Source organism: Hyperolius riggenbachi, chromosome 3 (assembly GCF_040937935.1).
Source record: "Hyperolius riggenbachi isolate aHypRig1 chromosome 3, aHypRig1.pri, whole genome shotgun sequence".
NCBI classification, from domain to species: domain Eukaryota; kingdom Metazoa; phylum Chordata; class Amphibia; order Anura; family Hyperoliidae; genus Hyperolius; species Hyperolius riggenbachi.
In genome coordinates this window covers 130,004,678-130,028,820 of record NC_090648.1, presented here as the reverse complement: position 1 = coordinate 130,028,820, position 24,143 = coordinate 130,004,678, and the positions used below count along the sequence as shown (strand labels likewise).

General features: G+C 45.9%; 1 protein-coding gene across 1 annotated transcript in view; it reads left to right on the top strand.

Moving 5' to 3' along the window:
• Window positions 1–24,143, top strand: part of TET3 (tet methylcytosine dioxygenase 3) — a 150,750-nt gene that overhangs the window by 137 nt on the left and 126,470 nt on the right. The gene's annotated exons all lie outside the window — the stretch shown is intronic.

Below are 24,143 nucleotides of genomic sequence, written 5' to 3'. Positions count from 1 at the left end.
ACATAGCTCAGTCAACTGCTGATTTTCTCCCAGATCTAGAGAGGGAAGTGCCAAACAACCCCTTCCCCCTCCTCCGTCTTCACACTCTGTAAAACCCCTTTAACCAGGGCTTATCGCTGGCTATACAGTACCTGATTACTATAATAATAAATACTGTATAGATAATCCTGGACTAATGCTATAGTTGCCAAAGAACAGCAAACAATTGATAGCGCTTCTAGGCTGCATATGAAATGAAACCAACAGAGGCATGCAGATCCCCCAGGGGCTAAAATACACACCTTGAATATTAATCAGATGCAAATTATGCACTAATCCCTAATCTAAAAATGTGAATGCAAACTGAAGCACATGGATGCAGCTAGCCATAAGTATACTTACGTTTGTTTTGGACAGCAGGAGACATTGGCAGCGCTTCCAGATAGAGGCTGCACCCGAAATAACTACCTGCATAGATGTGCAGAACTCGAAAAACTATTACACATTATAAATTACACAACTCGCATTCAAAACCAGTACAGCAAAGGAGTGCGTTAGCTTCAGCAAAAATAATATGTGCACAAATTATTCCCTACTAGACTCTTCCACGGCGATGACGGGCCCTCACGGAAGAGACCTAACCAATGCTATTGTTGCCTCAACAATAGGCCTCCTCCTTCATTCTACCCTCTCCCCTCTACATAGATTACAGCAGGCTGGTCAGCAGATAACTGAGCAGCATGTTTGTACAGTGGTTGTTTATAAACTGTCTTTGAAATGCTCAGGAACAGTAATTGCAGGTGACAGTTATCTAGTGTGTGGACTAGAGTGCAGAATGATAGTATTCTGTTCATACAAGGGCTCATTAGAGGACATGTTTTGGCATGTGTTAAGTGCTGTATGCAAACTCTCCCTGCCTCCTGACAGGAACTCAGCTCCCAGTCACGCCAATAGAAAGGCCTGAAGAACACACAAGCAGCATTGTTACGCAGGGAGCCTTAGTGTGACATACAGGAGGACTTTACACAACTAATCTGCTCTCTCGCTTTTTACAAAACAACATGTTTCCTAAAACTTTTTTAAAATACCAGTAAACTGTTATCACAAACTCCAGTATAATACTGTCTGCATTCACCTAGCTTTCTGTAAATTTGAAATGTAGATGCCATTATCACCTTTTGGCACCATGTTCTGATATCTCGTCCTCTAAATGGTAAACATAATGTTAAATTATATTTGCGGCAGCAGAAAAAGAGACCCTCTTAAAGGGAACCTAAAGTGAGAAGGATATGGATTTTTCATTTTAAAATAATACCAGTTGCCTGACTCTCCTGCTGATCCTGTGTCTCTAATACTTTTAGCCACAGCCCCTGAACAAGCATGCAGATCAGGTGTTCTGACTGAAGTTATGCTGGGAATACACGGTTAGATTTTGAGCCATTTAGATGGCTCGATAGATAATTTCCGACATGTCCTATCTCGCGCCCGATCGTTTACGCGCTTGATTTTGCACGGGGAACAATGGGAAAAGATAAGAAAAACAAATCAAAGATAAGAGAACGGGGCGTGAAATCTAGCGGGGAATCGATCAGGCGGGATAATCGAGCCTCAAAAATGTACCGTGTATTCTCAGCATTAGACTGGATGAGCTGCATGCTTGTTTCAGGTGTGTGATTCTGCCACTACTGCAGCCAAAGAGATTAACCAGACTGCCAAGCAACTGGTATTGTTCAAAACTAAACATCCATATCACTCTCATTTAAAGTGAATGTTTACCGGTTTTAAAAACAAAAAGTCAGATACTCACTTAAGGAGAGGGAAGGCTCGGTCCTAATGAGCCTTCCCAGGGCCGGCCTTTGACCTGAGCGACCAGTGCGATCGCTCAGGGCGCCGGCTTCCAGGGGGCGCTCCTGCCGCCTGGCCACATGTGTCCTAATGGAAGATGCGCACCCCGGCTGGGTCCGTCTAGCCCTGCCCCCTGGTGCCGCTGCTGGGGGTGATGGCTGGGGAGCAAACATGCGATGATGGAGGGGGGAGCCGCAGCCCGACCTCTCCCTCCCTTCCTCTCCGGGCGCTCTCCGTGCTCCCCCCTCCGATGAAGACTGCAGCAGGAAGCTAATTCAAAGAGAACAACTCACCTCCCTGGTTCCGATCGCCGGCGATCGGAACCAGGGAGGAGAGTTCTCCCTGGTTCCGATCGCCGGCGATCGGAACCAGGGAGGAGAGTTGTTCTCTTTGAATTAGCTTCCTGCTGCAGTCTTCATCGGAGGGGGGAGCACGGAGAGCGCCCGGAGAGGAAGGGAGGGAGAGGTTGGGCTGCCCTCCCCGCGGCTCCCCCTCCACTATGAGGGGAGGGTACCTACCTAACTAATCTATACTGGGGGCACCTACCTATCTAGCCAATACTGGGGGCACCTACCTATCTAACCTATACTGGGGGGCAGCTACCTATCTAACCTATACTGGGGGCATCTACCTATCTAATCTATACTGGGGGCACCTACCTATCTAACCTATACTGGGGGCACCTACCTATCTTACCTATACTGGGGGCACCTACCTAACCTATACTGGGGGCAGCTACCTATCTAACCTATACTGTGGGGCACCTACCTATCTAACCTATACTGGGGGCAGCTACCTATCTAGCCAATACTGGGGGCACCTACCTATCTAGCCAATACTGGGGGCACCTACCTATCTAGCCAATACTGGGGGCGCCTACCTATCTAACCTATACTGGGGGGCAGCTACCTATCTAACCTATACTGGGGGCATCTACCTATCTAGCCAATACTGGGGGCACCTACCTATCTAACCTATATTGGGGGCACCTACCTATCTAGCCTATACTGGGGGCACCTACCTATCTAACCTATACTGGGGGCAGCTACCTATCTAACCTATACTGGGGGGCACCTACCTATCTAACCTATACTGGGGGGCACCTACCTATCTAACCTATACTGGGGGCAGCTACCTATCTAGCCAATACTGGGGGCACCTACCTATCTAACCTATACTGGGGGCACATACCTATCTAACCTATACTGGGGGGCAGCTACCTATCTAACCTGTACTGGGGGCACCTACCTATCTAACCTATAGCTGGGACAAATGCCTATCTAACCTATACTGGGGCAAGTATACTGGCTACCTATACTGGGGGCACCTACCTGGCTACCTTTACTGGGTCACCTATGCCTGGCTACCTATACTGGGGGCACTTATATGTCAGGAATCAGGATGGACAGAGGCGTGCTGAGCTTTAGGCTGCTGCAGAGAAGCGCGCAGCAGGTGTGCCACTCAGCCCTGTGACAATGTCCTGAGTGACGATGAGTCCTGCTCCCAGAATCCTGGCACCTACACTGGCACTAAGTCTGCAGACTGCTCTGCAGACAGTAAGAAGAGAAGACTGACCAGCAAAAAGTAAGGCTCCCCAACCTCCCAACGCTAAAGGGGGAATATGCTTATGCTGCTAGATACGCTAATGGGGGGGGGGGGGGGGGGGGATCTGCTGCCTAAATACACTAAAAGGGGATCTGCGACTGCAAGACTAGTAGCCTAAGCCTATATACACTAAGGGGGGATCTGGCAGATCATCCCCCTTAGTGTATATAGGCTACTAGTCTGGTATATGTAGGCAGATCCCCCCCCTTTAGTGTATATAGGCTTAGGCTACTAGTCTTGCAGTCGCAGATCCTCTTTTAGTGTATTTAGGCAGCAGATCCCCCCCCCATTAGTGTATGTGTGTGGTGCGCTCACGCGCGAAGAGGATGAATGTGGGGGGGGCACCAAAATCTGGTTACGCTCAGGGCGCTGTGAAACCCAAGGCCGGCCCTGAGCCTTCCCTATCCTCTCCCGGTGCCCGGTCCCGCGCAGGATCCCCCGTGGCAGTATTCGACCAGTTCGGTCAAATACTGCCACTTCCCCATGCCGAAGGGAGCTTTCGGAAGGCTTCGAGAGCACTCGGGCTCCCGATGACGCGGCCGCTCCATACTACGCATGCGCGAGCGCCCTCTATGACGCGCTCGCGCGTACGTAGTATGGAGCGGCCCGTCTTCGGAAGCCCGAGTGCTCCCGAAGACCTCCGAAGTCCCTGCGGCGGCGGACGCAAACGGGGGAGCCAGCGCAGCACCGAGGGCACCGGGATAGGAGAGGGAAGGCTCATTAGGACCGAGCCTTCCCTCTCCTTAGGTGAGTATCTGACTTTTTGTTTTTAGAAATGGTACCCATTGGCTTTAAGGTTCCCTTTAAAGAGAACCCATAACCAAGGATTGAACTTCATCCCAGTTGGTAGCTGATACCCCCTTTCCATGAGAAATCTTTGCCTGTCACAAATTGTACCTTCAGGTATCCTGCTGGTTGCAATGCTTATGGAGTTTTGTATGGACTTCCACTGTCCACCATCTGTTCCCCTTGCAAGTTGCGAACTATGCAGTTCTTCAGCCCACATGCAGGTGAAACTCTCTGGACATTGTGAATGGTCATTTGACCTAGCATTATTGCTAGGTACACACAATGCAATTTTCTGAAAGATTTACTGTCAGATCGATTATTTCCAACTTGTCCAATCAGATTTCCGATCACTTTTTCAAACAATTTTTCATAGAAGTGAATGGAAAATCGAACGAAACATCGATTGGAAATCGGAGATGTTGAAAATAATCGTATAATTGTATCGTGTGTACCTAGCATTAGACCTGCCTCTGCCATCAGTGAACTGCCAGATCATTTAGCCTGAAACCTGGATATGCACATGATCTTGTTTTTCTGGCCACCAATTAGGCTTTCTTTGTGTGGTACATTTTGCTATGAATTATTTTATTCTAAGTGCATTTCAATGGGAATAATAAGAAAATAATGCAAAAAATAATTATTTCTCGTCCATTATAGTTTTAAAATAATACATGCTACCGCAATTAAAACTCACGTATGTTATTTGCCCATTTGTCCTGGTTATTACACCGTTTAAATTATGTCTCTATCACAATGTATTATTATTATTATTATTTATTGTATTTATAAAGCGCCAACATATTACGCAGCGCTGGACAATAAATAGAGATACATACAATATTTAGGGGTGACATACAGCAAAATGACAATACCTGAATACAAGAAAGACCAGATCATGCAGCACAGTACGAGTACAAGGTAGTGCTTAGTCAGTCACTGGAGGAGAGCATGGAGATTAGGCAAGTTAGGTTCCCTCAGATGCATAGCATGGGTTCGCAGTAATGGAGGTGCATGATCAGATAGGACACAAAAGGAGGAGGACCCTGCCCAAAGGCGATATTTTATTTGGAAATAAACATGCATTTTTACAGTTTTGCGTCCATAACTATTTACAAGCCCATATTTGGTTTTTTTTTAAATTAACAGCAATATACCCTCTTGACATAAATATTTAAAAAATTCAGTCCCTAAGGTAACTATTTATGTGTATTTTCTGGCATATAAGACTGATTTTTTTAACCCAGGAAAATCTTCTCAAAAATCGGGGCTCATCTGATAGGGCGGGTGCTGAAACTTCTGAGCCAGACTGAAGAATCTGCGGTTGTCGCATGTGGTGGGGGAGCTCAAATACGTACGCAGCCGCATCCCCACTGTATGCGCCAACCGTATGAAAGCAGCAAGGGCAGTGCTGTACAAGTATGGTAGAAGAAAATCCACTCACCAGGATTCGTGGAAAGATGTGACTTAACACGGTCCCGATGACGATGTAAGGGGTCACCTCACTGGGAAGGTGTAAGGGAAGGGCAGAGCAAGCTGCAGCCGTCCGGGATGCCTGGGGTATGGAAAAAAAATAGAGCAGCGCTGTGCCCAGAAAAACACTCATCTTTCACCCATCTATGTTTCTCAGATCTCACTCCTGAGGACTGCAGTGAAGCGGTGCAGGCGCGCATTGCGAGATCTGAGAGGCAGAGGAGGAGGTAATAGTATACAAGGGTGGGTCAGGTGGGTGAAAGAGGTGTGTTTGCGCTACTGCTCTGATAGTCTTGGAGACAGGGATAGCTGACCAATCCAAGCAAGCTTTGTATACAACAACCAGCCTATCGCCAGTAAGGGACATTGCTTGCCTTGATTGGCTGGTTGTTGTATACTGGGTACCACATACAGTACAGCCACTGGCGCAACAATAGGCCCTGCAGCCCCTGCTCCCGCTCGGGGCAGTTTTGTGGGCGCTGGAGGGGTGGCAGCATGAGGGGAAAGCCTTGGCCACAGTCGGCGGGGAGAGGGGAAGTTCCCCCCCTCTCCCTAACCTCGGGGCTCTCCCCTCTACGCTCCCCTCCAGCTAGTTACAGTGTGGGCAGCGGGCAGCGGCGGCAAGATACATACCTTCCGTGCGTTCCACCGCATACTCCTCGCTCTAGCGGCTGACGTCACTTCTAGAAGTGACATCACTTCCGGAAGTGACGTCAGCCGCTAGAGCGAGGAGTATGCGGTGGAACGCACGGAAGTGTTATGAACACGTCTGCAGCATGTACTGCTGGCTGCAGTTTTAGTGAAGACAAGCAGTTTTTGATGTCATTACATGCATTTGCTTGCATAGTTTGGTTTGCACTCAAACTAGTTGCTGATTCCATCTGCAGTGGCTCTGCAGTTCTGGCCAGCTCAGGATTGAATGATTACCATTCACCTGTGTGGGAATCTGCATGTCTGCTCCCATTGGATGACCTCAGTATAAAGATCTGCTACCTGCAGGGCTCCACGGGCTATCATAGCTTCAGCATAAGCCTGTCTTGCTGCTGCTGCTCTGGCCCCAGACCGTGTTCATAGTTCTAATGTTAATTAATGTGGACTGCACTGATCTTCTGCGTAGGAGTCAGTGAGTCCTAGTCCTGTTCTGGTTATCAGTAATTGTTACTTTGCTAGTCTTGCATCATATATCGGTTCATCGCCAATATATACGCATACTAGCGCGTTTGTTATTTTCCTTGTATTCGTGTTACGTTAATACATCAGTGTCGCTGATATATACGTACTCGAACTGTTTATATCCTGTGTTCAGTCAGTTAGTTTCCAGCACGTTTTGGTAGGTTGCGCGTATCGTGATCACCCGTGCTTAGCTAGTTCAGTCTTGTTCCTTGTCCTGCTCCAGTTCTTAGTTAGTGTTCCTTGCTTATGTCATATATCGGTTTATCGCCGATATATACATATGTCAGTCAGTCGTTTGCAGTTTCAATGATAGCTGTAATCGTAATACGCTAGGTAATCATACCTATTGTATATTTGTGTGTATTACGTCTGCCTTCTTTGACTCTATTTCCCGACTATTCTGTCCTGTCCTTGTGGGGCACGCCACCGCTGCAATCGCATTGGCTGCCTCATTCCAGTCTGTCTTGTTTTGGACGCTTGCTGTCACTTAAGCAGTGACTAGTTAAGCAAGCGTTCATTCTGTTACCTGTCCTGATTTTCTGAGTTCTGGTTTATGCGCTCAGCGCTACCTTGCTCTGAGCCACTATAGTGAAAGGATTGTTTGTGGCTGTTCGGATCTACGCCTGCTCTCTGCGCCCCATCTCCTGTTGGAGTCAGTCCTCTCCTCCACTAAACTGGGGATATCCTGATTCCTTGTGCTAGCGTGTGTACCTCCTTCATGTCAGGTTATGCATGTCGTGCTGACTGTGGAGAATATACCACCAAGCGTAACAGGAAGAATGTATGTATCTGCCCGCCGCTGCCCACACTGTAACTAGCTGGAGGGGAGCGCAAAGGGGAGAGCCCCGAGGTGAGGGAGAGGGGGGGGGAACTTCCCCTCTCCCTGCCGACTGTGACCAAGGCTTTCCCCTCATGCTGCCACCCCTCCAGCCCCCCCCCCCCAGCGGGCCCCAGGGAGGGGGGGGGGCCCGCAATGAAATTCTGCAGGGGGGCCTGGTGGGGCCTAGTTACCAGGGCTGTGGAGTCGGAGTCGTGGAGTCGGGCAATTTTGGGTGCCTGGAGTCGGAGTCGGGAAAAAATGCACCGACTCCGACTCCTAATGAATTTGTAACTGTAATTAAAATAGAAAATATGATAAAATGTTCTATTTCTCATATAATAGTCATTAAAAATAATGTATATATACAGTATATATACAGTAATAGCTGTGCTTAGTCCACAAAAATGAAATAAACCAATCAAAATTAGTTACTTGTGCTGCTTCAATAAAGCAGTCCCCGTATTTTTAAGGTCAGATATACATATCTGATTGTGACTGTATACATGATGTGTACACAGGAATCTTTTATATATACTAAATAACATCTATGCTGTAAGAATAAAGCCTGATGTGTAGCTGTGTCACTAATAGAGATGGTCAACGAGATGGAAATAATTCTGCATTGATGCTGATTTATGCAAATGTATGCACTTCCTTTGCTGATGAAATCAAATAATTTGATATGTTGTTAAAATTTGGTTTGGTGACTACAAATTAAAGGGTACCTGAGACGGATGAAAAGTAAAGTTTTATACATACCTGGGGCTTCCTCCAGCCCCCTTCAGGCTAATCAGTCCCTCGCTGTCCTTCACCACCCGGATCTTCTGCTATGAGTCCTGGTAATTCAGCCAGTCAGCGCTGTCCGGCCGCATGCCGCTCCCACAGCCAGGAACATTCTGCACCTGCGCAATAGTGCTGCACAGGTGTAGTATGCTCCTGGCGGCGGAGTGTGTGCATGCGCACTACGCCTGACTGGCTCAAGTATTTGGACTCATAGCAGAAGATCCAGGTGGCGGAGGAGGACAACGAGGGAATGATTATCCTGAAGGCGGCTGGAGGAAGCCCCAGGTATGTATAAAACTTTAATTTCATCTGTCTCAGGTTTACTTTGTTACACAGTAGTACTATACTCTACATATGCACTCCCCACAGAGCTGCAGGGAATCCACTGAGAATGCTGTGCACATTGAACACAGAGGTGTTGTCTGTTTACAATCTCCTCATTCCCCTGCAGAGTACCTGCACATCATTCTTACACGTACCCACACTTACATTGCCTAGGGCCTGATAGATGTTCTTTGTTCCGGTTTGTACCTTTTACAAGTACTCTTACCAAGGACTAGTTTTAGTCTAAAGGGAATAAATATAGTAGTCTACATATCCTTCTCACTTCAGTTGTCTTGTAAAATTCCTAAGCGTTGGCAGTTAAGAGACGAATTTCATGTTACATACTTTTAATCAACAAAATTGTAATATGCAAATTAGAGGAGTCGGAGTCGTGGAGTCGGAGTCGGAGTCGGTGGAATCCTAAACTGAGGAGTCGGAGTCGGTGGATTTTTGGACCGACTCCACAGCCCTGCTAGTTACACCCCTGAGTACAGCACCAGTATCTGTACCTGTTTATATAGTATAGCACCAGTACATACAGTACAGTATACTAATGTCCAAGAGGGGTAGTCTTATACGGAGAGTACATTCCCAAAATGTATATTTTAACTGGAAAAGTTGGGGGTCGTATTATACGCTGGAAAATACAGTATTGTTTTTTTATTTTAACTGTCATTTTATTAATTTTATTAAAGCTAAACGTTTATTCGAGGTGTTTATGGGAGAGTGTGGGAGGTTAGAAGATAATTTTTAGATTATGTGTAGGTCTTTTTATTGAACTAAATGTGTGTAGGTGTAATTTTACTATTTGGCCACAAGATGTCCTCACTCATTTTCTTCCTGCCGCGTACTAATAGTACATGAACAGGAAGTAATGCGTGCATGGGTAATTAAGTTTGTATCAATGACGCAGGCATCTCATTGATGCTGGCGATCACTGACACGCGGACTTAGATCAACGAATAGGAACTGCATGGCAAGAACACTCGTGGGAGGGTCGCAGGAGCGAGCGGTGGTGGGAGGCATATATCTACGTCTCTGGGACGGGAACAGTCTTCCCGCAGGGCGTAGATATACTGCCGCAAATGTGGCAAGTGGTTAAAGGAATTGATCCCATCCGATTTGATCAGAGTGGATGAATCTTCAGGGAATTGAATAGGAAAATCCAGTAGCATAGCTTTGGAGCTCTGGGCCCCAGTTTTACATTGGGGCCCACTCAAGCTCTCTTTACATAATGATTGATATGGAGCACCAAAATCATGCCAAGGACAGCTGCAGTGTCAGAGAGGTGTAAGCAGGGGAGGGGTCAGTCTATGGTCCCAGGAACACGAAGAGCATTTTAAAAAAAAACACTTCCAATGACTTGCATTAAAATTGTGGCAAAATAGCCCTAAATGCTATTTTTCAAAAAGTTGCAATCACGATTACCATCTTAGCACAAATAAACAACTAACAAAGCAGTTGAAGGGAGTCCTATGGGGCTCCTTTGGTCCAGGGGCCCTGGTGCGGTCGCAACCTCTGCACCCCCTATTGCTACACCACTGGGAAACTCAATTTATGTATGGACACCTTTACTCTGGGACGAAAGTTCATTTTATACAAAATCCATACACATGTATTCAATCAAAATTGAAAACCTCAAATTTTACCTTTTTTTTTTTTTTTTTTTTTTTTTTTTTTGCGATAGTGGTCTTTTAACAATAATATTCTTAGTGATCCAACAAAATAAGTCATTAACAGCATTGCTGAAGACAAGATAAGACACAGAACATTTATAGCATGCTTTTTTTCCTGGCACACTCAAAGCGCCTAAATAAAGTTGGGTGACACCTGTCACCTGATGATTGCATTGCATGATAAAGATGTAATGTATGTAATTCTTTCTTAAATCCCACTTATGCCAGTACAGGTCTCCTGTTACTAACTACATGACAAGCTGAACATTGCACACTCCACTAAATTGATTCCATGTGTGTATTTGGGGTGTACAATCTGAGAACACTGCAGCCTTGCTCCCTAGGACCTGCCATCTGCTGACCCAGAACATAAATCGTCCCTGCTTATGTATGAAAAAGTGACTGCAGATATACAGGAGAGGCCACAAGTCCACTCCCCGCAAAAGGGTTAGATAGGCAGGCTGACTAGTATCATCTGTCCAAGAGACAGGAAGCATCAGTGAGGATGTTGGTGTACAGCCATTAATCTGGATAATCTGTGACCAGCAGACCCAGCCAGCAGCTCTTCCTTCTATTATGATGAAAAAACAGTTAGCAGCTATCAGAATAGTAAATGAAGTGCATCTGAGGACGTGGGTGATGGCAGCATTCAGTGTCTTTAATACTAGCTAGCTCCAGCTAATTCCAAGGGACCCTGAGCAGAGGGGTAAATTTAAAAACTGGACTCAGGGCAAGGCCGTGGCAGAGGCAAGAGAGGCTCCAGCCTCAGAGCGCAGTGTAGAAGGGGGAGCACAACTCACTCAGCTATTATTCCCCTACTGTGTTTGAAGCAGAGAGAAATAAGAAAAGGGGATACATGCCAGTGACCCTGGAGCGCCTCTTAGTCTACTAGCAATCAGTTTGTGACGGCTGGGGTGGGAGGGATGGAGAGGTGCACTTTGGTGTCTCAGCCTTGGGTGCTAGAGGACCTTGTCCCAGCTCTGTCTGGACTTGCCTCGGGCTTACCAGCCCCCCTGTAACCCGCAAGGTCCCCCGGCATCCACTTGGTCCCTTCTGTGGTTTCGCTTCCGGCTCCGGTAATCGGGTGATTTCGTCATCACACCAGTCGCCGTAGCCATCCTGTGTATGAATGGTTCAGTCTTTACAGAACCGCTTATGTGCAGGATCCTTACGCCGGCCGGGTGTGCACGCGGGTCTTCAGCCGAAGTCGCAGGATTACCAAGCCGCCAGCGGGACCCCGGAAGGGACCAAGAAGATGCCGGGGGACCTCGTTGGCTACGGGGGGCTGGAGGAAGACCCACGTAAGTCCAGATTTTCAATTAACCCCTCTGCTCAGGGTCCCTTTCAGTGCCTGGTAAAGTATAGTCTGTTTCTCTGGGACTGTGTTTGCTATATGATACATACAATACATTCCGGGGCAGCTGTCTGTTTTCATACACCATACAGGGTATTCATCCGTTTCTACAACCAGCACAAGGAGCTCATTGCTGAGCGACAATTTAGCGCTATAGCAACTACTGTAATGGAATGTACCTCCAGTGGCCTGACTTCAGTACTGTGCTACAATGTACAGGGTTACTGCACTCTGCTTAAAGTGTGTAGACAGTTTCCTCAAACAGAGTTTGACCTCAGCTAAACGCTCTCCTGGAATGCTGTCACTTTCTCCAGTTTTCCATCATTCCAGACCCCATCTCCGCCGCTATATTCAGTTTGAGTATTTATCAGATTCACAAGTGGTAAAGAGAGTTGAATCTAGGGTGAATCTAGAGGAGTGGTGTTTTTGTAAAGTTTTGTAAACACACTAATCAAAACTCGGCACAGGTGTCCGGTGAGGGCCAACCTTGTCAGGAAAATAGGGTGCAAACAGCTGTCCTGATCATCATGGAGCACACTTGTCTGTGCAGAAAAAAATAAAAATAAAATAAATATATATATATATATATATATATATATATATATATATATATTTTATTTCCCATCAGGTAGCATTGTATGTGAATCGCATGCAATTTGCTTAAATTGTGCAGAAAGAAAAAACTATGTGCAATTTGAACCACTTCACCTTTAAAGGTCCGAACACACTAACAATGCTTTTCTCCCATGGGGAATCGGGATCTGAAATCGCGAAATCACAGCTGTGTAGTTGACGAGGTACTGTGTTGCTATGCGAGGGGGCGATGGAGGGACGTCGAGCGCCACGTGCATGATGTCAAGCGGCGAGTGGGGGAGCTCCGCAAACAATGGGATCGGCTTTGCTGGGATTTAGTAGAGTTGTGGGGCTCCGCACATACATCAGGCGTGTGTACGTGGCTAAAGGGGTTTTTTCCCTTTAAAAACTAGAGCAATTTTCACCTTTCAGCACTGCTTCCATTTATTCAGCAATATCTTTATCTCTACTTATCACAACTAAATGATCTATTCATTGTTATTTTTTGCCACAAATTATGCTTTCTTTAGGGAGTACTTTTTGCTAAGAATTTTTATGTTATATGCATTTTAAAGGGAATAAAAAGAAAAAATTGAAAACAAATATTTCCCAGTTTTCGACTATTATAGTTTAAAAATAAAACATGCTACAACCCACACATTTTATTTGACCAGTTGTCCCGGTTATTACAACATTTAAGTTACAGTATGTCCCTAGTACAGTGTAAGGCGGCAATATTTTATTTGGAAACAAAGGTGTATATCTTCATTTTGTGTTTTTGGTTTTCTCATTGTATTCTGTCAATAATTACAAGCTCTTATTTGCAAAAATAACAGTAATACACCCTCATGGTGTATATATTTAAAAAAAAAACTAGATTATCGGCAGAGGCGGTCATTATCGGCTGCCTCAACCGACTTTAATCTACTGTGTGTATCCGGCTTTAGCACCATCTTGGCCAACAATCTAGCAGCAAACCATATCTTAACCACTTGAGGACTGCAGTGTTAAACGCCCCCCAATGACCAGGCAATTTATTAGGAAATAGGCCACTGCAGCTTTAAGGCCTCACTGCAGGGCTGTGCAGCTCAGCACACAAGTGATTCCCCCCCCCCCCCTTTTCTCCCCATCAACAGACCTTTCTGTTGGTGGGGTCTGATTTCTGCCAGGATGTTGTTTTTTTTAATAATTATTTTTTGTATTATTTTACAAATATATTTCCTTATTTATTTAATATTTTTTCCCCCAAACACCCTCCCTGATAGACTTCAGTCTATGAGAGCCGATCGCACTCCTGTGTCCCAGGGGGACAACCGTGTCACACAGCTGTCCCCAGTACAGCGCTAGCATAGATCGCAGTGCTGTACCTAGTAAATAGACGGAGGTTTCGTCGTCTAACAGTCTTCAAGTGGCAATCGCCGCTGGGAGACTGATGGCGGAGAGGAGCTCCATCATTCAAGCGGGGATGCGCGTTCATCGGTGCGCACGATCCCCTGCAAACTACACCCCCAGGACTGCACATCAATAAGCGTTAGGCAGACCTGAGGCTGCCGCCACGTCCAAGCCAATTGGCGTGGAGCGGTCGTATAGTGGTTAAAGATAGCCTGAGGGGGGCACATATAATTGAAAAAAAACTATGCTACCTGTTTCAGGGGGCTGGGTGGATCAGGTAGCCGTCATCCACGTTGCTCTCTGCCGCTCCGTTGGCCTGCTATGGCCGACTTTCAGTTTTGTGACCTCTGGTGTTACTAAGGAGAGAGAGATTCTCTCCCAGCGTGCAGAGAGGTGGGGGCGCGGCCAGGGAGAGACAGCTGCCCAATGGCAGCTGGGGAAAACCAGCAGGGACGCCCCTAGTGGTTGTTTTGAGCAGGGAATCCTTCTCCTCCCATTACCCTCCAAAATAGCGACAATTATTGTCGCTAATTTCGGGGAGCTATAGTGTGGTGGGGGTGAAGGGCAGAGAGCGGCGTGAAAGGACATAGAGGCATGTCATGAGGCAGAGAACATGCCTCTGTGTCCCATCTGCCCCCCTCGCACCACCTCGGGTTCTCTTTAAGTAACAAGGATGCCCAATTTACCCCTAAATGCATTGTTCTCCTTCTTACCCGAATCACCAGAAGCTAACTCCATCATGCACCTCACATCATCCCTCCACCCCCACCATAGCAACAGATGCCTCCACTAGGTCAAGGGTGTCAAACTCAAATACAAAATCAGCCAAAATTGTACACTGGTACCTAGTCATGGGCTAACCTCAATGTCTACTGGCTACCTTCCTCCCTTATAAAGTTCCCAGGAGCCTAATGGCCCCCCTCCAACCCCTATACAGTTGCTTGGTGTCTAGTAGTCTTCACTACCCTACTGTAATGAATAGCGGAGATGCCGCCGCACGGTCAAGCGGCGGGGCGGCTGTCTCCGCGTTCAGGCCGGCGGTTTCCGCGCAGCAACATGTGTCTAGTTTGCCTGGGCCTTCTAGTGCCTGGGTTCTCAACGTGTGGTACGCGTACCCCAGGGGGTACTTCTGATGGTTCCAGGGGGTACTCGGGCTTGATATACTTAACCAGGAATAACACATTTAGAGTTTTAGAAAATGATAAATCTTATTTAAACAACACCAAATCAGTATTTTAGCTAATTAAAAGCAATACTAAATGCTTGGAAATTGTTTAGAACCAATTATAATGTACTACGATTAAATATATATTTGTCAAGGGGTACTTGTGATAATGTTTACTATGCCAGGGGGTACTTGATGAGTACAGGGTTTTAAAAGGGGTACATATCAATAAAATGTTGAGAAACACTGTTCTAGTGCACACAGATGGAGAGCTACGCGCGCGCACGCCAGAAGACAGAACCTTTATGCCAGCAGGAGGGGCATCAGCTGATCAGGCCGATCAGCTGATCCCAGCTGGACTTCTGAGTGGCTGGGGCGGCGCTGCGGAGCGCCGTAAGTATATATAGTACTTGTTTGGCAGTTGCAGGTTGTCTGACGTTGCGAATACTAACGTGTGAGCACTCAGACCTCAGTCAGATCCTACAGTGTGTTAGAACCAGTTGGAACTGGGAATTCACACTTAGCCAGATTCTGCTCTTGTACTTTACTGTGTCATTACTGTGTTATACCTTAGACCAGTTCCAGGGTGTTGAGACCAAGGACCTCACACTCAAGTATAGGATTGCTGTGTCATTACTGTGTTATACTTTAGACCAGTTCCGGGGTGTTGAGACCAAGGACCTCACACTCAAGTATAGGATTGCTGTGTTATTCTTTAGACTAGTTGCCGGGTGTCGAGACCAAGGACCTCACACCTTAGACTAGGATTGTGCGTATTTTATATTTGTTATGACCTCTGGCTCTGTTGACCTCTCTCTTGCTTTCTGATTTGGTACCTCCGCCCATCTGTCTACCAGTTGCCAACCTTGCCTGTACCCGGTTACCGAATCAGCCTTCTGTCTCTGTACCTTACCTGCTGGTGTGTTGCCGACCTGGCCTGTCTGACCCTTCTGGCTGTCACTCATCCCTTGAGTGATCAGTCTTACTGTACTACTCGTGACACTAACCCTCCAGGTGTCAATTAGCTGCAAGGGCTACCTGCTTCTCAGGAGGTCCTTCTTGCAGTTCAGTTAGGGGGCTCTACCCCATAGGAGTCCACTGACTGCAGTACAGTCTGATTCCCAACCCATCAGGGAATCCTTGGCTGCAGTACAGTCTGATTCCCAATCTATCAGGGAATCCTTGGCTGCAGTACAGTCTGTCTCTCCTCTGCTTGAGGAGGTCAGCTTGTGTACAGCCAGTGGCCACCCGCACCTCAGGGGTCCACTGGCTGCAGTAGAGTCTGTATCTCCTCGGGAGATAACCTTTCTTACTGTAGCACCAAACACTTTACCTCATTAGGTGTCCTGTGTCAAGCTATACTGGTATTCTTGGTGATTCTGCAGATCACACATAATCGGGTATAGCATCTGTATTATTGGTGATACTGCAGATCACCAATTAATCAGAAATACTCTGTGTGCTGACACCAATCGTTACACCTACACAGTTCTCTGGTGTCTAGAGGCCTTCTCGCTCCCCTATACAGTTCCCTGGTGTCTGGAGGCCCCCACCCTCCCCTATACCGTTTCCTAAGGTTTAGTGCTTTCCCCCTACCTCTACCTTCACCTCCAATATACCCCTACCTCTACCTTCACCTCCAATATAGTTTTCCTGGTGGTCTAGAGTGGGCCAAACATAATGCAAAGAGTGGGGAACCCACTTAAGGGCCAAAATTAATGGCTCTGAGGGCCAGATTTGGCCTGCGGGCTGAAGTTTGACATGTATGCTCTAGGCTGATGACAGGTCTGTGCAGCACTTGGCCCCGAACTATCGTCTGAGTGACCAAGTCCTGATCCCTGTGGGAGATACTACTTGTGAGCATGTATATAGTGTGATACTGTAGCTCCACTTTCATCACAATTATAAAAGTTAATTCCTTCAAGACAAGTGTAAGCATTTTAAAATATTACTAGGCATTTGCTAACTCATTTGGTGTGTCTCTCCACCCCCAGACCAAGTTAGACATGAATTTGGTATGTCTGTAAATGAGCTGAGATTTTGCTTCATAAATTCCCTGCAGCTGTGACCGGCAGTCACATGCCTAGAGTTGAGCTGAAATTTTCGAAATTTCGCATTACTATAATTACGCATGCGAAATTCGCGATTACGATGCGAAATTGCGGTAGCGTAATTGCCATTAAAATCGTAATTGAAAATACCGTAAGCGTAATTTTCAATGCGAAATTTCGCGTTTCGTTCATGCCGTAATTTCGCATTAAACGCTACCGTAATTTCGCGTTAAACCGTAACGCTCCGTATAATCTAAAAAAGCCGCCGACTTTAAGGGTTAATAGCAAAGCCCCCTTAAATGCTAAGAGCCTCAAATTTGGAGAATATATTAAGGAGATCAGGAGGAATAAGAGGAAAATTTTTTTTTCAAAAAGACCTTATAGTTTTTGAGAAAATCGATGTTAAAGTTTCAAAGGAAAAATGTAAACATTTAAAAACCCGCCGACTTTAACGGTTAATAGCAAAGCCTGCTTAAAGTTTAGGAACACCAAATTCCCAGGGTATATTAAGGGGATCAGTGGGAATAAGAGGAAAAAATTTTTTTTCAAAAAGACCTTATAGTTTTTGAGAAAATCGATTTTTAAGTTTCAAGGGCGAAAATGTCTTTTAAATTCGGAAAATGTCAGTTTTTTTTGCACAGGTAACAATAGTGTATTATTTTCATAGATTCCCCCAAGTGGGAAGAGTTTTACTTACTTCGTTCTGAGTGTGGGAAATATAAAAAAAAACGACGTGGGGTCCCCCCTCCCAGACCTCTTTAACCCCTTGTCCCCCATGCAGGCTGGGATAGCCAGAATGCGGAGCACCGGCCGCGTGGGGCTCCGCACCCTGACTATACCAGCCCGCATGGTCCATGGATTGGGGGGGTCTCGGAAGGGGAGGGGCAGCCAAGCTTTCCCCTCCCCCTCCGAGCCCTTGTCCAATCCAAGGACAAGGGGCTCTTCTCCACCTCCGATGGGCGGTGGAGGTGGAGGCCGCGATTTCCTGGGGGGGAGGTTCATGGTGGAATCTGGGAGTCCCCTTTAAAAAGGGGTCCCCCAGATGCCCACCCCCCCTCCCAGGAGAAATGAGTATAGAGGTACTTGTACCCCTTACCCATTTCCTTTAAGAGTTAAAAGTAAATAAACACACAGACACTTAGAAAAAGTATTTTAATTGAACAAAAAACATAACCACGAAAAAAGTCCTTTAACCTCCTTGGCGGTAATCCCGAGCTGAGCTCGGGGTATGCCGCCGGAGGTCGCCGCTCAGGCCCTGCTGGGCCGATTTCCATTCTGTAAAAAGCAGCACACGCAGCCGGCACTTTGCCAGCCGCGTGTGCTGCCCGATCGCCGCCGCTCCGCGGCGATCCGCCGCGTGCAGCGGCGAAAGAGGGTCCCCCCAGCCGCCCGAGCCCAGCGCAGCCGGAACAAACAGTTCCGGCCGGCGCTAGGGGCTGGATCGGGCGGCTCTGACGTCAGGACGTCGACTGACGTCCATGACGTCACTCCGCTCGTCGCCATGGCGACGAGGAAAGCGAAACAAGATAGGCCGCTCATTGCGGCCTATCTTGTTACTTTCGATTGCCGGAGGCGATCGAAAGTACGCTTCCGGAGCGCCCTCTAGTGGGCTTTCATGCAGCCAACTTTCAGTTGGCTGCATGAAATATTTTTTTTTTAATTTAAAAAAAACCCTCCCGCAGCCTCCCTGGCAAAATAAATAAACCGCCAGGGAGGTTAATATTCTTAATTAACCATTAATACTTACCTGTCCCTTTAAAAGCCAGTTCCCACGCAATATCCTCGGAAATATACTAAACAGTTACAATATAACAAAGTTATTACAATGTAACAACTTTGTTACATTGTAACTACGCCGCACCCGACGCCACTCGCCGCTCAGCCGCCGCACCCGCACGCACCCGACAGAGCTCTGAGCTATATAGCTCAGAGCTCCCTAAGCATCTTTGTATTTGGGCTCCAAGGAGCCCCATTGGTCCTTAGCAGACCAATGGGGTTCCTTTAAATCAGAAGGAACCCCATTGGTCTGCTAAGGACCAATGGGGCTCCTTGGAGCCCAAATACAAAGATGCTTACAGAGCTCTGAGCTATATAGCTCAGAGCTCTGTCGGGTGCGTGCGGGACGCTAAGTCCCCGCCGGCTCCCGCTGCCTTCCCCGCCTCTCCCACATGTCACCCACATGTGGGTGACATGTGGGTGACAGATGTGGGCGGGGTGGACAGCGGGAGCCGGCGGGGACTTAGCGTCCCGCACGCACCCGACAGAGCTCTGAGCTATATAGCTCAGAGCTCTGTAAGCATCTTTGTATTTGGGCTCCAAGGAGCCCCATTGGTCCTTAGCAGACCAATGGGGTTCCTTCTGATTTAAAGGAACCCCATTGGTCTGCTAAGGACCAATGGGGCTCCTTGGAGCCCAAATACAAAGATGCTTAGGGAGCTCTGAGCTATATAGCTCAGAGCTCTGTCGGGTGCGTGCGGGTGCGGCGGCTGAGCGGCGAGTGGCGTCGGGTGCGGCGTAGTTACAATGTAACAAAGTTGTTACATTGTAATAACTTTGTTATATTGTAACTGTTTAGTATATTTCCGAGGATATTGCGTGGGAACTGGCTTTTAAAGGGACAGGTAAGTATTAATGGTTAATTAAGAATATTAAAGGACTTTTTTCGTGGTTATGTTTTTTGTTCAATTAAAATACTTTTTCTAAGTGTCTGTGTGTTTATTTACTTTTAACTCTTAAAGGAAATGGGTAAGGGGTACAAGTACCTCTATACTCATTTCTCCTGGGAGGGGGGGTGGGCATCTGGGGGACCCCATTTTAAAGGGGACTCCCAGATTCCACCATGAACCTCCCCCCCAGGAAATCGCGGCCTCCACCTCCACCGCCCATCGGAGGTGGAGAAGAGCCCCTTGTCCTTGGATTGGACAAGGGCTCGGAGGGGGAGGGGAAAGCTTGGCTGCCCCTCCCCTTCCGAGACCCCCCAATCCATGGACCATGCGGGCTGGTATAGTCAGGGTGCGGAGCCCCACGCGGCCGGTGCTCCGCATTCTGGCTATCCCAGCCTGCATGGGGGACAAGGGGTTAAAGAGGTCTGGGAGGGGGGACCCCACGTCGTTTTTTTTTTATATTTCCCACACTCAGAACGAAGTAAGTAAAACTCTTCCCACTTGGGGGAATCTATGAAAATAATACACTATTGTTACCTGTGCAAAAAAAACTGACATTTTCCGAATTTAAAAGACATTTTCGCCCTTGAAACTTAAAAATCGATTTTCTCAAAAACTATAAGGTCTTTTTGAAAAAAAAATGTTTCCTCTTATTCCCACTGATCCCCTTAATATACCCTAGGAATTTGGTGTTCCTAAACTTTAAGCAGGCTTTGCTATTAACTGTTAAAGTCGGCGGGTTTTTAAATGTATACATTTTTACTTTGAAACTTTAACATCGATTTTCTCAAAAACTATAAGGTCTTTTTGAAAAAAAAAATTTTCCTCTTATTCCCACTGATCCCCTTAATATACCCTAGGAAGTTGGTGTTCCTAAACTTTAAGCAGGCTTTGCTATTAACCGTTAAAGTCGGCGGGTTTTTAAATGTATACATTTTTACTTTGAAACTTTAACATCGATTTTCTCAAAAACTATAAGGTCTTTTTGAAAAAAAAATTTTTCCTCTTATTCCTCCTGATCTCCTTAATATATTCTCCAAATTTGAGGCTCTTAGCATTTAAGGGGACTTTGCTATTAACCCTTAAAGTCGGCGGCTTTTTTATATTATACGGAGCGTTACGGTTTAACGCGAAATTACGGTAGCGTTTAATGCGAAATTACGGCATGAACCCACTGTAATGCGAAAATTACGCTTACGCGAAATTTCGCGAAATCCTTCTTCATTACGATTATGTACTTACGGCCATAATCGTAATTACACTAATTACGCGAAATTTCGCGAAATCGTAATTAGGTCATTACGCTCATCTCTACACATGCGGAGAGAAATAATGAAAACTGTGCATCAGATATATCCACATACAGAGGGCTGTTGTCATAATGTCATTTAGCATGCCTCAGATATCATAGATGGCTGCAGAATGAACTGAACATGTAATTTTAAAGACATTAAATTGTCAAATATTTTAAAGAGGAAATATAACCAAGGATTGAACTTCATCCCAATCAGTAGCTGATGCCCCCTTTCCCATGAGAAATCTTTTCCTTTTCTCAAATAGATCATCAGGGGGGGTCTGTATGGCTGATATTGTGGTGAAACTTTTCCCAGAGTGTGATGTCATGACCAAGGTCTTAACAGTTTGCTGTCTGTGAACCTTGTTGCATCGTGGGAAATAACGGCTTTTTCCAACTGCCTAGAAAGCAACATTTCCCTCGGTGCTTAGAACTCTCAGTAATGAGCATTCCGTACAGAACACCCGTCAGGACTAATGATGTCACCACCAGTGATACATTTCAGAATGTAAATCAGGGATAGGAAAGATTTTACAGTGGGCAATCACTGACTAATGCTGGATCCACACCATACAATTTTTTGGGCCGATTGATTATTTCCAGCATGTACGATCTGAAGATCGATTGATTTTTTTGAGCGTTTTTTTTTACCAAATTCCGTTTGTTTCTACGGAAATCGGTCAGAAAATCGCTAAAAAAATTGATCGATCTTCAGATCGGACATGCTGGAAATAATCGATTGGCCCAAAAATTGTATGGCGTGGATTCAGCATTAATAATCTATAAATGAATATCGTAAACAATAAGCAATTTTATTCACTATGTTATTTTTACTACAGCTCCTCTTTAATGCTCATTCTACAAAGCGGACATAACGCGATGCACACTTTGCATGTTAAAATGTGCATGTTATTTTCATAACATGATTAATTGTAATGAAATGTGCTCATCATCGCATACATTATGCAGAAACATGCTGTAGAAAGTAGGATAACAGTTACAGGATGTGTGAACATGCAAATTACCATAGGTGGTGTAAATGGGCGATATTGCAGCTGCACAGTAAATCAAGCCCCCTACAATTATATCAGAAGTAGTCAAAAGTACTTTTTTTTACCATGCGCTTTCCAAAGTTCTGAAAAATGTTACTTTGATCTTTAGGCCCTATTTACACAGTTGCGTTGAGTTGTGTCGCATTGCATCCCATTTGCCAAAGTGGGACGCAGCTCAACTCAAGCAACGCATTAAGTACAAATAGGCCATTAAAAGTGTTCCAACGTCTTAAAAAGTAATAGATCAATAGCTAATTTCCACCACTCACTCCAGTCTCATTCATCCGCCCCTCCACTCACAGAAGCGGCCTGTTTCCAGGGCCTCTGCAATAGTCCAGGCACCAAAAGCTAAGGCAAATTCTAATAAGTGGAATAAGTGAATATAAACCGTTTTGGACAACAGTTTCATGAGCCAAATATGTTAGGAAATGCAGTACAGTTTGCCTCTTATGCTCTGGCTGTAGCTGGCACACAAAATAGGAAGAGCAATAGATGCCATACTACACTTTTGTCATCCCTGCATTATTACAATAGAAACACAAGCAAAGGAAGCTCTACTTATCCTTTTGAGGGCCCAATATTTAAATAGGAAAGGAGGTGCTGGGGGGAGTGGTCATTCTACATACAATCATTACCCTCTGCACTCTGGCTGCAGGCTGTAGCTCCCATTTATATAATGGTGTGAGTAGTACAGTTTGTTGCTCCCTGCAGATCTTAGAATGATTTATGTGCATATATATGTTCCCTAGAATGGTAGAACCTGAAAGTGTCTCAAAGTGAATCTTGGGTTCAAGAGCATGAAGTGTTTCCTTGCTTGCTGACTGGTGTGGGTAGAGTAGGGACCCTTTCAGCCTGGAGGCAACCTCAATGCTGGTGAAAGGGTTTAGTGCAGAAAGCTCTTGCATCCTGTATTAGTGCAGTTGAATTCAACATTTATGCTGTTTTTATCATTACTTGAGTTCCTGATTGTTGTGAGGGTTTGAGTGCGGAGGGCTAATGATTGTATTACAATAGAAACCCAGTATATTTATAAGGAGGTGAGACTTTGTAATTTAGTGGAAGTAGATGGGTGAGCATTTTTCAGACCTCATGTCTTCTTCTTCCATGTGTGTGAGTGGCAAACGCCACCTAATGCTACTATCTGTGTGGGCCCCCCACAAAGATCACCTAACACCACTATTTGGAGTGGGGGGCAAAATACACCTAATAATGTTATCTGGAAGGTGGGAATGGGGGCACAGGGGCCCCCTAATACTGCTATCTCAGGGGGAAGGGCATGTTCTTCCACACAGAGCCCCATTTCAACTTAAATGGGCCTCAGAGGTTAGCTATGGCATTGTAAAATGGAGGAATTCCACTGGTTACTACATTGCCATATTTCCAATTGAAGTTTGCTGTCTGCACAGGGCCAGCAGGCAGTGTTCTATAGATATTGCTCTGCCTGTAGACTAATCTACAGGTGATAGACTGGCTGTAGCTGTTCGCTAAGCTATCAGCTGCCGACAAAAGGATAATGTCTACGTGTAGCTTATAGTGGACCTGAACTCAAAACTTCCTCTCTGCTCTAAAAGATAAACAGAATAATAACCTTTAAAGAAAAACATTTCTTTGTTACAGCTGATACAAATCCTGCAATACATCTGCAGTGTGTCTACTTCCTGCTCTCATGGAAACAGAGCGGATCCAAGATAAACTTTTACTCATTGCATAATTATGTTCCTTTCATATAGTTTATAGGGCATTCCTCAAGCCAAATACTTTTTTTGTTTTGTTTTAATACTTTAATTCCCTATGAACTAAACAAGCCTCGCCCACAGCTTCAGAGAGCCTTGGCATTCTCAGACTCCTGTAGCAATGGCTTATGGGAGATCAGTCTGGGCAGGAGGAGGAGGAGGAGGAGGTTACTAGCCAGAGATTTCAGAGGCAGAGGGGAGGATGGAGGAGGAAAGGGGATTGAGCCGAGGGCTGCAGATGCTATCAGCTTGCCTGTGACAATGTGACAAACAGAACAAGGCTGCTGTCATTGTATCACAGGAAGAAATATTCATATTCTGTTGAAGCTGTTTGCAGCTAGATTTGCTGTGTAAACTATCTAAACTTTAGATAAGATATATAGACAAGTTACTTGTCATAGT